The sequence below is a fragment of the Elephantulus edwardii genome, unplaced genomic scaffold (assembly GCF_000299155.1).
Source record: "Elephantulus edwardii isolate Elephantulus edwardi_28Jun2011 unplaced genomic scaffold, EleEdw1.0 scaffold00573, whole genome shotgun sequence".
Lineage (NCBI taxonomy): Eukaryota > Metazoa > Chordata > Mammalia > Macroscelidea > Macroscelididae > Elephantulus > Elephantulus edwardii.
The window spans coordinates 90929-100993 of record NW_006400323.1 but is presented as its reverse complement, the minus strand read 5'-3'; the positions used below and the strand labels follow the sequence as shown (position 1 = coordinate 100993).

Below are 10065 nucleotides of genomic sequence, written 5' to 3'. Positions count from 1 at the left end.
GGGGGTCGGGAGGTGAGTGTGTGCCTAGGACCAGCGTGGTGATCAGTGCGAGGGCGGGAGAGTTGGACGCTGTGCTCAGGGCTTCACACCCCGCGCCACCTGGGGGTCACCGCTCGCGCCCTGGGCGGGAGGCAGGGATAGGAGTGTCCATTTTCAAATTGAAGAATAGGAATTGTGTTTAATACGTGTCCTGTGGATCACAGAGTTTGGGTCCAGACCGGGAAATGGACAGAAAAATTACATTTATTGATCAGAGCTACACTGCGTGGTTTCTAAAATCAAGAAGAGAGAAAATGTTCATAATACTGACTTTTTTTTTTTTTAACGTTGTTAAGAATAGCTTCGCTTTTTTTGTCTTAATGTTGTGGTGCAATCACCTGAAAATTAATGCGTTACAAGCAGCCTTGCAAAAGCTGTTTTTCTGTACATAAAACTTTCGTTTGTTGTGCAGTCTTTGAAGTAGCCCGTTTTCTAGCTATATCTCACATTTCTCAATACTTCTTGCTTCCTTTTTTTAATTGTTCTACCCAGGACTTTTAGGTTTTAGCATTTAATTTATTTGTGTGTGTGTGTGTATTTGTTGTTTTTATGAATTTTAATGAAAGTTTCTGTAAAGAAACTTTAGGGCTTCTAATCAATTATTATTACACTTATCTCCCTGTCCACCTCTCCCCTCCAGTTTGTTCTTTTTGAAAAGTAAAACATTTTTTCATTTTTATATAATCCCTACCGTCAAGTCTGCTCCACTATGCAGCCTTCATTCTGGATTCCTGTCATGACAGTAAAACCTAATAATAGATTTCTTTCAAACAGTTCTCTCTCTCATCTGTTTCAATGCAGTATACTTAATTTATCCCATCTTTCTCAGTCTCACCCCAGTCCCGAGGTCAGTCCCATTTTACAACAGTGGCACTATGCAGTATTTGTCCTTTTGTGACTGAGATATTTCATCAGCATAATGTCCTCCAAGCTCACCCATTTTGTATAATATTGCATGGGTTCCTTGTTTTTCAGTGCAGCATAGTATTCCATTGTGCGCATATACCACAGCTTCTCTATTCATTCCTTTGTGGATGGGCACTTGGGTTGTTTCCAGCTCTTTGCTGTTGTGAACAAAGCAGTGATAAACATGGGTGTGCATATATCTGCTTCGGTGGTAGTTTTGGTTTCTTTAGGGCAAATTCCCAGTAGTGGAAATGCTGGGTCAAATGGTATTTCTCTTTGCAACTTTTTGACAGAATGCCAAAGAGCCTTGCATAATGGTTGCACCATTTTACACTCCCACCAATAGTGAATAAGGGTTCCAGTTTCTCCGCAACCTCTCCCACGTTTGTTGTTTGCTGCTCTGTTAAATTTTGCTATTCTATAAAAAAAAAATTTTTTTAAAAAAAGAGGGGAGCTCTGGTGGCCTAGTGGTAAGGAGCTGCAACTACAATGCCAGAGGCTCACGGTTCGAATCCACCAGATGCTCTGCCGGGGAAGGAGGGACAATCTCCTCCTGTAACAGTCAGATCTGATTTGACGGTACACTCACGCAAAAATAATAAAATAAAATAAGTTTAAAAATTTTGCTATTCTGACTGGGCTGACATGATATCTCATAGTAGTTTTGTGTGCTTGTTTTTTTATCATTCATTCATTGTTCCAAGTTTGGCTGTGTGCACTGGTCCCTAGCCCGCTTTGCAATGTACCTCTTCTTCCAGATCCTTGACATACATATAATAGTTAATGATAGATTTTCTTTCTGACAGTCGGACAGTTCTTTTCCGCCTGAGTTCTTATTCCAGTGTTCGTTTTTTTCTATGCACTCTTTTCCTGTTTTCCCCACAACGTCCCTTTTCAGTTTTATTTTAAAGCAGTGGTGTTAAGCAGTAACTTCCTATAGTTTTAATCATTTTTCCCTATTTTCAGATGGTTTCATTTTATGAGGCACTCCTTCCCTCTTCCCTCTAAAAAAAATTTGTGTTATATCTAATATTTTTCCACTTGCAACCTCTTTTACGCAGCCATGTGGTGCACCCGTACTTATTACAAGTTTCCAGGTATTTCTGTCACACTAGCAGAAACTGCTGCCTTTGGAGCATTGATTTTTCTTTCTCTTTCACGTCCTGTAGAGACATTTGTATGTTTTGAGAAGAAGCAATCTTGAGTACAGAAAATTGTACCTGAGTTCCTTGCATTTTATGTAGCAGAGATCAAGCACTGCGTTTGTCATCTTGATATTTCCCTCCTCTCCAGCTTTGACAATGTTGAGAAGAATCACTGTTGTATCAGAACATTTGGGATTGTGTCTGTATTACCTCTTCCTACCGTCTTTTTGAACATTTCTGCCTATGAGCACTATTGCTCATAACAGAATGGGTGGCAGTCAGGGTCCTCTTTTCCTGGCTGGTTTGGCCTAATTTCCTAATTTGATCTGGGATGAGTGAATTTCTCCTTGTGTCATTTTGTTGGTAAAAGGTTCCTGCAACTTCGTGACAAAAATCTAGGAGACTTTGGAGGCTCAAGCCTGCTCTACCTTAACGGCATAACCGTCTTAGTAGAGTGTCTCCAGGGGCTTGGAAACTCAAAAAGCAAACTCACTGTCAAAGGACTGGAGTAAAGTTACTGTGTTTTCCAAGACTGTCAATCAGTCATGCAAGAGGACAGTCCCTATATTTTGTCTTCAGACTTGCTGATCAATTCATAGGCACCCCACCTTCCCAAGATGAAACTGTGACGTCAACAGCACAGCTCCCTACAAGCGAAGCCAAATGAACAAAGTCAAAATCCTCTCTCCTCCTTGTGGACTCGACACTGTTTCCTCTTCGTGATCCGTTTCAGGTCTCAGGTGCAGTACCCGTGTCTGGTCCCGGGCATCTGAGGACCAAGAGGGACCTTTGTGCTTTTTGGTCGATCCCAAGGGAAATGATGACAGCCCCTGTGAAGGGGACTGTGGACCAGAGACGTTATACACCTGCCTTCAAATGACCCTGTGTTCTTTTCCTGTTTGGAACACACTTTTTGAAGTGATTTAGTGGGGACTGTGAAGATGTTTTCTAGAGAAGGTGGAGAAAGAACCTGGTGAGTCCTGGAGCAGAGGTCTCTCACCTGTACGTTGGTGATAATGGATAGAAACTTGGGGGTGACCTGTTATGTTTTGGAGAACTGACATTCCCCAGCGGGGAGCAGAAAGAGGAGGCTCCTTTAATAGTTTTCAGAAGCATAATAATTTCCTAATCCCTCCATTCTAGGCTTTTTCTGTCGCCATACTTTTTAGTGGTAAGGATGCCTACACCACTCTCTTATGTTCCCCCAGATCTGGGCTCCATGATCTCTCAGTCCCATCCTCGACCTTACTTCTCTAGGTTTAATGTTGGAATGTCCTGACCAGAACTTGAAAATGATCCAGCCTAATCTTACCTGTGGTTTTGCACACCCTGTTTTAATTGTTTGATTTCACCCCAGTGAAATGTGTTTTATATTTTCTGGCTTTTAAGTGTGTGGAGAGAATGAATTCCTCTGCTAGTTCATTGGACTTCTGCATGTGCCCAGAGATACTATTTCATCTGTCTAATTTCTGTTCTTTCTTTGGACTCTTCTGTGGGAGCTCTGGAGGTACAGTTCTAAGCAGTGGTGCTGGTGTATTTGAAGCAGGCACATTTCTGGTCATTCACAAGCTCAGAGAAGGAGGGACATTCTTTGTGTGTGTGTGTGTGTGTCTTCTGTGTGAAAAAAAAATTTCCTATTTAGAATTAGCAAGCCAGACTCTGTTGTTGTTAGAAGTCGGGTACGACGTATAGCGACAAAAGATCTGAACCCTGTTCTTATTTTGTGCCATCCTCATGCTTCCTGACATGGTAGAACCCATTACAGCAGTCACCACGTCAGTCTACCTGGTGGAGGGTCTTCCCCTCTTTCACTAGACCCTCCGCCGTTCCTAGCATTATGCTGGACTCCATGTAGATGATCCCAACTTTATTATCGGCATCTAAACCATCCTAGTCTGGAGCCAGATAAGCACAGGCCTTCTATCAGAATGTAATCTAGGTGTTGGGCTTGGCACCATCAGTGTTGTATAGCTGCTTCGCAGCTTGTTGGATCGTGTGTGTGTGTGTGTGTGTGTGTGTGTGTGTGTGTGTGTGTGTTGACATCCACTATGAACAACGTATGCCGTTTTCTTCATGGCTGGCAAAGTGGTCAGGGGAAACTTGATGATGGCGTTGTGGCCAAGCTGGTTTCTCCTGGGGGTGGTCTTTCAGGGTTATGGGGGCTGCCTTCGGAGTCTCAGCATCTTAGGGCTCTAGAAAGTGTGTAACGGGCAGATCTTTTTTCTTTCTCTGGATGCACATCAGGACGGCCTTTTTCTTTTTTTTGCCTTGAATGCCTTTGCTTTGTCTTTGGTTTCGGGAGAGGCAGGGGTTTTCTTTTTCTCCCGGCACCATCCTTGTAGACCACAGTGGTAGACGTTCTGTGTTAAATGAGCAGGACACCTTTAGAAAAGCTTGTGCACTGTCAGTTGTTTCCTGCTCAATGACCTTGAGTCTCTGATGAATCCTCACAATGGAATCTAAAGCTACAGTTCATGTATGTCAGAGAAGATAAATATCTGACTTAGGGAAATTAAATGGTATCATTTGGACTTGGGTGAACTTTTTAGATCAGTTCATATATTTCTACAGAGAGACAATTTTCTCTGGCTCCCTCCCTGACTGTGCACCATTGTGTCCAGAATGACCTTTATGTACCAATTCCGTCATGTCCTGGAACGAATTTGGACACCACCTTCTTTGTTCGTGTGTTTCTTCCCACATTACGCAAATCATGAGGGGAATTTCAAGTGTTGTGGAAATGTGAGGTCCTTCTTTCTCAACAGAGACCCAAAAGCACGGTCTTTTGGACTTCTAATAATGAGTTTCACAGCGAACCCCAAAGCTGAACCTCTTCATGTGTATCCACCAGTGTCACCAAGATCTTGGATAAATAGAGATTATTAGGAGCTAGTGGGAAGTTGTGTTATGTGGATGACACAACCCTGCTTGCTGAAACTGAGGAGGACCTGAAGCGCCTGCTGCAGAGTGTCAAGGACTGCAGCCTCCAATATGGATTGAGGCTCAATGTCAAGAAGACAAAGATTCTCACCACTGGACCAATCGGCAGCATCAGGATGGATGGTGAAGAGATTGAGATTGTACACAGCTTTAGTTTGCTTAGCTCCACAGTCAACAGTCTTGGCACCAGCATCCAGGAAATTAAAAGGCACATTGCCATGGGAAAGTCTGCTGTTAGGGACCTCTCCAAAGTGCTGAAGAGCAGTGGTGTCTCTCTGGAGACTAAGGTGCGTCTGATACAGGCCATGGTCTTCTCAATCACCTGTTATGCATCAGAGAGTTGGACAATGACCAAGGAGGATAGAAGGAGAACTGATGCCTTTGAGCTGTGGTGCTGGAGAAGAGTACTGAGAATACCATGGACTCTTAGGAAAACAAACAGATTTGTCCTGGAAAGGGTTAAACCGGGTGGCTCCTTGGAGGCAAGGATTCTGAGGCTCCGTCTAACTTACTTTGGACATGTAGTGAGGAGAGACCGGTCCTTAGAGAGGGACATCATGCTTGGGAGGGTGGAGGGACGGCGCAGGAGAGGAAGGCCCTCTATGAGGTGTATTGATTCAGTGACTGGGATAATTGGGATGGGAGTGTCAGAGACAGTGCGATTGGCACAGGACAGAGCGGAGTTTAGGGCTGTTGTACATAGGGTCGCTATGAGTCGCAGGCGATTCAACGGCACATAACAACAACAACAACAACAGTGGGAAGTTACTCAGGAGACTGAGGTGTGCCTGATCCAGGCTGTCATTTTTGTAAATACTTGTCACATGTCAGAAAGCTGGACAGTAACTAGAGATGACAGAAAGAAAATAGATACCTTTCAGCTGTGGTGCTGGAGAAGCATATTGAATATACCATGGATTGCGAAGAAAACAAAACAGGTTCATCCTGGAGAGGGTTAACCTGGGCTGCTCCCTGGAGGCAAGGATCCTGACGCTTTGTCTGACATCCTTTGGACATGTTGTAAGGAGGAACCGGTCCTTGGAGAGGGACGTCATGCTTGGGAAGGTGGAGGGACGGCGCAGGAGGGGAAGGCCCTCTATGAGGTGGATTGATTCAGTGACTGGGGTCTTGAGGGTAGGTGTGTCAGAGACAATAAGGCTGTCACAGGATAGAACAGGGTTCAGAGCTATTGTACATAGGGTCACTGTGAGTAGCAGGCGACTTGATGGCACATAACAACAACAACAAAGGAAAGTTGAGTGGAACTACTTTAGTTAGGATTATCTCTAATCCCTACATGATTTACAACCTCCTTGTAGGACATTTAGACTCTTTGTGACTTGGCTCATTTCTGTTCTTATAAATTTTACTACATTTTTCGTCGTCGGGATGGGGGCAATATGGAGGTTGTGAAAATCAGTGACTGCATGCCTGAATTTATAGTTATGTAAAACTGTCATCTTTGCACATGGATTTCTCAGATTCTCTTTTACTAGACTGGAAAGGGTGACCATCTAAAGAACTTTCATTGCTGTTTTTATGGACCCTTGAGACTCTCTTATCTGTTGTTGTTGTTGTTATGTGCCATTGAGTCACTTGCAACTCATAGTGACCCTCTGTACAACAGCTTTGAAGCCTGCTCTATCCTGAGCCAGTCTCACTGTCTCTCACTCACCTACCCCCATTACCCCATCACTGTATCAATCCATCTCATCCACGCTTGTCCTCTCCTGTGCTCTCCCTCAATCTTTACGAGCATGATGTCCTTCTCCAAGGACATGATGTCAGCAGGAATGTCAAAATCCTTGTCTCCAAAGAGCATCCCGGTTTCACCCTCTCCAGGACAGACCTGTGTGTGCTGTTGCCAGTCCATGATATAGTCAAGATTCTTCTCCAGCAACACAGCTCAAAAACGTCAATTCTGTAAGAGAAAAAATACTGCCATTCTGCGGTGTTCCCCTCACGGTAGTATGTCATCCTACTTTCATTCTGTATTTCCTTAACTGTTTTTGGATATATTTACAATAGAACTTTTGTCCTATCTGTCCGGTTTCTTAATTTTATTGGTCTGCTGTCAGGTTCCGTTTTTGTTCTTGGATGTCTGGGTGGACATGCTCTCTTTCTGATCCACAAATGCAGTGTGTGTTTCAGTTCTTTGAGGATGTCGTTATTGTTTTTAGCCTCAAAGAGTGGGCTTTGCTGAATTTTACTCCGAAGAAACTCTACTGTCAGGTGATGATGGAAACCTAGGAAAACCTGGATTCATTGGGTAAAAATAGCATTTCAGTTGTTTATTGTTTTTATTATAAAAAATTATTTTAATGCACCTGAACATTGCTTTTGATTTTGGATTGGAAAATTGGACTCAGAGTCAGTGAAACAGGCATGTTCACTTAGCTTTTGGTACTCTCGTGTGGAGATTTTACAGATTTCTGTGAGATTCTGTGTCTGATTGTTTTGTTTTGGGGAGGTTAAATGGATTCAGTTCTTTAACTCTTGTAAATATATGCCCCAGCATCGCCAGGCAGGGAAGAGTCTTCATTTTGAGCTCGTGTGTTGGAAGCCACTATGAACTTGTGAATTTGCTAGAGATTTTCCCCATGGTGAGAGATTGACATTGGTGGTGGTTGTTGTTATGTGCCATTGAGTTGCTTGCAACTCATAGTGACCCTGTGTACTACAGCCCTCAGCTCTGCTCTGTCCTGTGCCAATCACACTGTCTCTGACACTCCCATCCCAATTATCCCAGTCACTGAATCAGTCCACCTGGTAGAGGGCCTTCCTCTCCTGCACTGTCCCTCCACCCTCCCAAGCATGATGTCCTTCTCCAAGGACCTGTACGTCAGACGAAGCCCCAGAATCCTTGCCTCCAAGGAGCCGCCCGGTTTGACCCTTTCCAGGATGAATCTGTTTGTATTCCTAGCAGTCCGTGGTACCCTCAATAGTCTTCTCCGGCACCACAGACCAAAGGCATCAATTCTCCTTCTATCCTCTTTGGTCATTGTCCAACTCTCTGATGCATAACAAGTGATTGTGAAGACCATGGCCTGTATCAGATGCACCTTAGTCTCCAGAGAGACACCATTGCTCTTCAGTACTTTGGAGAGGTCCCTAACAGCAGACTTTTCCATGGCAATGTGCCTTTTAATTTCCTGGCTACTGGTGCCAAGAGTGTTGACTGTAGAGCCAAGCAAACTAAAGCTGTGAACAATCTCAACCTCTTCACCATCTATCCTGATGCTGCCAGTTGACATTTATGTGGGCCAAATAGAAAAAAGTCTCTGTTTGCAGCAGGAGATAACGGATGAGTACAGATTCTCTTCTACCTCAGCAGTACTTCCCTAGAGACAGCTTTGTTCTTTTCCTGTGACGTGTCTACAGTGTAATATACATATGTGCTGTGTGATGTTACATGTGTGTATTGTGTGACATCATATAAGTCTACTATGTGAATCTTCTAGTTATTCGCCCTGAGGAAAGCCATTTTCGTCATCGTTCCTTTGATGTGTCCAAGAGGCGTTTCCAAGTGACTCGTTTAAAGGTCTGGATCTGAAAAACGTATCTATGTGTGTTGCTTCACAGCTGTCTATCCTCTGTGTCTAGCCGTCTATCCTCTGAGTCTTACATTGATACCGTCAATTTTGTTTCTGTGGAAGGCATTCAGAGCCATAGTAATGGGGAAGCATTTTCCACTGAATATACTCAATTGAAATGCTTAAAGACTAAGCAATCCTGGCCTTTCACGTTAAGAAAAATGTCGACATTGTGTGGTAGAGAGGGTCTGCATGAAAACCAGGAGGGTGGTTTGAGGTGAGTGTGATTCAGGTGACTTAAAAAACCAAACAAACAAAAAAACCCAACCTGTTAGGCAACAGCCTAACTTCAGAGACAGCTTTCAGAAAGTCTCATGATTTATTAAACCATTTACAGGAATGGTATTTTTGCTAGATTAAGAAATGTGAGAGTCTTGTCAGAGACAAACCCACATGTTGTCCTTGTGTGTTGTGGGGAATTGGGACTATGCTTATTTGTAGCTGCGTGTTCTGTCTTTTTTTGCTAGAAGTCACAGCCTGGAGGACGTTTGTGAAGGGGATTGAAGATGAAGGCCCTGGGAAAACATCGGAATTCCAAATCTTTCCTGCTCCCAAAATAGTCGTCTACGCGTAAACTTGTTGAGGACTCAGGTTGATGAGACCAGCTATAAAGGGAACACATGTGACAAAGATTTCTGCACCTTCTCATCATTTTGGATGCATGTTGTAGAATAGCATGAATCGACAGAAAATTCTGAAACCTGGAGTAATCCTTTTCCATTAATTTTTCATAAATCGCTCAGTTTTTCACATAAGCTTTATAAATGGGTGGAAACTGTGAACTACATTCCTGTAACTCACGGCTTGAATTTATTCTTCAGTTCCTTCAGCTTAAGAAATGCTGAGTGACTTTGGCTCTTTTGATTTTCCGACCCCAGCTCCTTGCAGTACATTGCATTGTAGTACTTAGACTTGTGTCTTCCTGAGCTGCCCTATGAAATCTTCTGTTCAGCTCCTTAACGTCTTGATTTCTTTCTCCGTGCTTTAGTGTCTCTCCTGACATCTCTTTTGGTCTTTTCTTCTTCCTTCTTTGCAGTGTTGTTTTCCATTCTTCTGGGATTCTCAGCTATTAGCCACGATCATTCTGACATCAGCAGTGATATCTCCGGTGGCACGCCTCTTCACATTCCTGCTTGAATTTGTGCTCTGTCGGTGATCTGTAATAGCCCATTTTGGGTGAAACTCCAGCCACATTATTCTTGTCTGTAATACTAGCGGCTGTGGTGGTTTTTAGACATTATTATCTGCTAATTTCCGCATTATGTTGAATGGTTTCTCATACTTAGGGGGTTCTGGTAGGTTTATGGTTAAGGAGTTGAGCCTTCAACCCAAACACGTGGAGAACACAAAGAGCCCGTCCTGAAAAAAAGCAATCATAGATCATTTCTCACACGATGTAACAGCTTCTAAAGGCATGGGGTTTTTTGGTTTTTTTGGGTGGG

General features: G+C 43.4%; 1 protein-coding gene across 1 annotated transcript in view; it reads left to right on the top strand.

The window, feature by feature from the left end:
- Window positions 1-10065, top strand: part of LOC102877009 (zinc finger protein 331-like) — a 63995-nt gene that overhangs the window by 12246 nt on the left and 41684 nt on the right. The window lies entirely within an intron of this gene.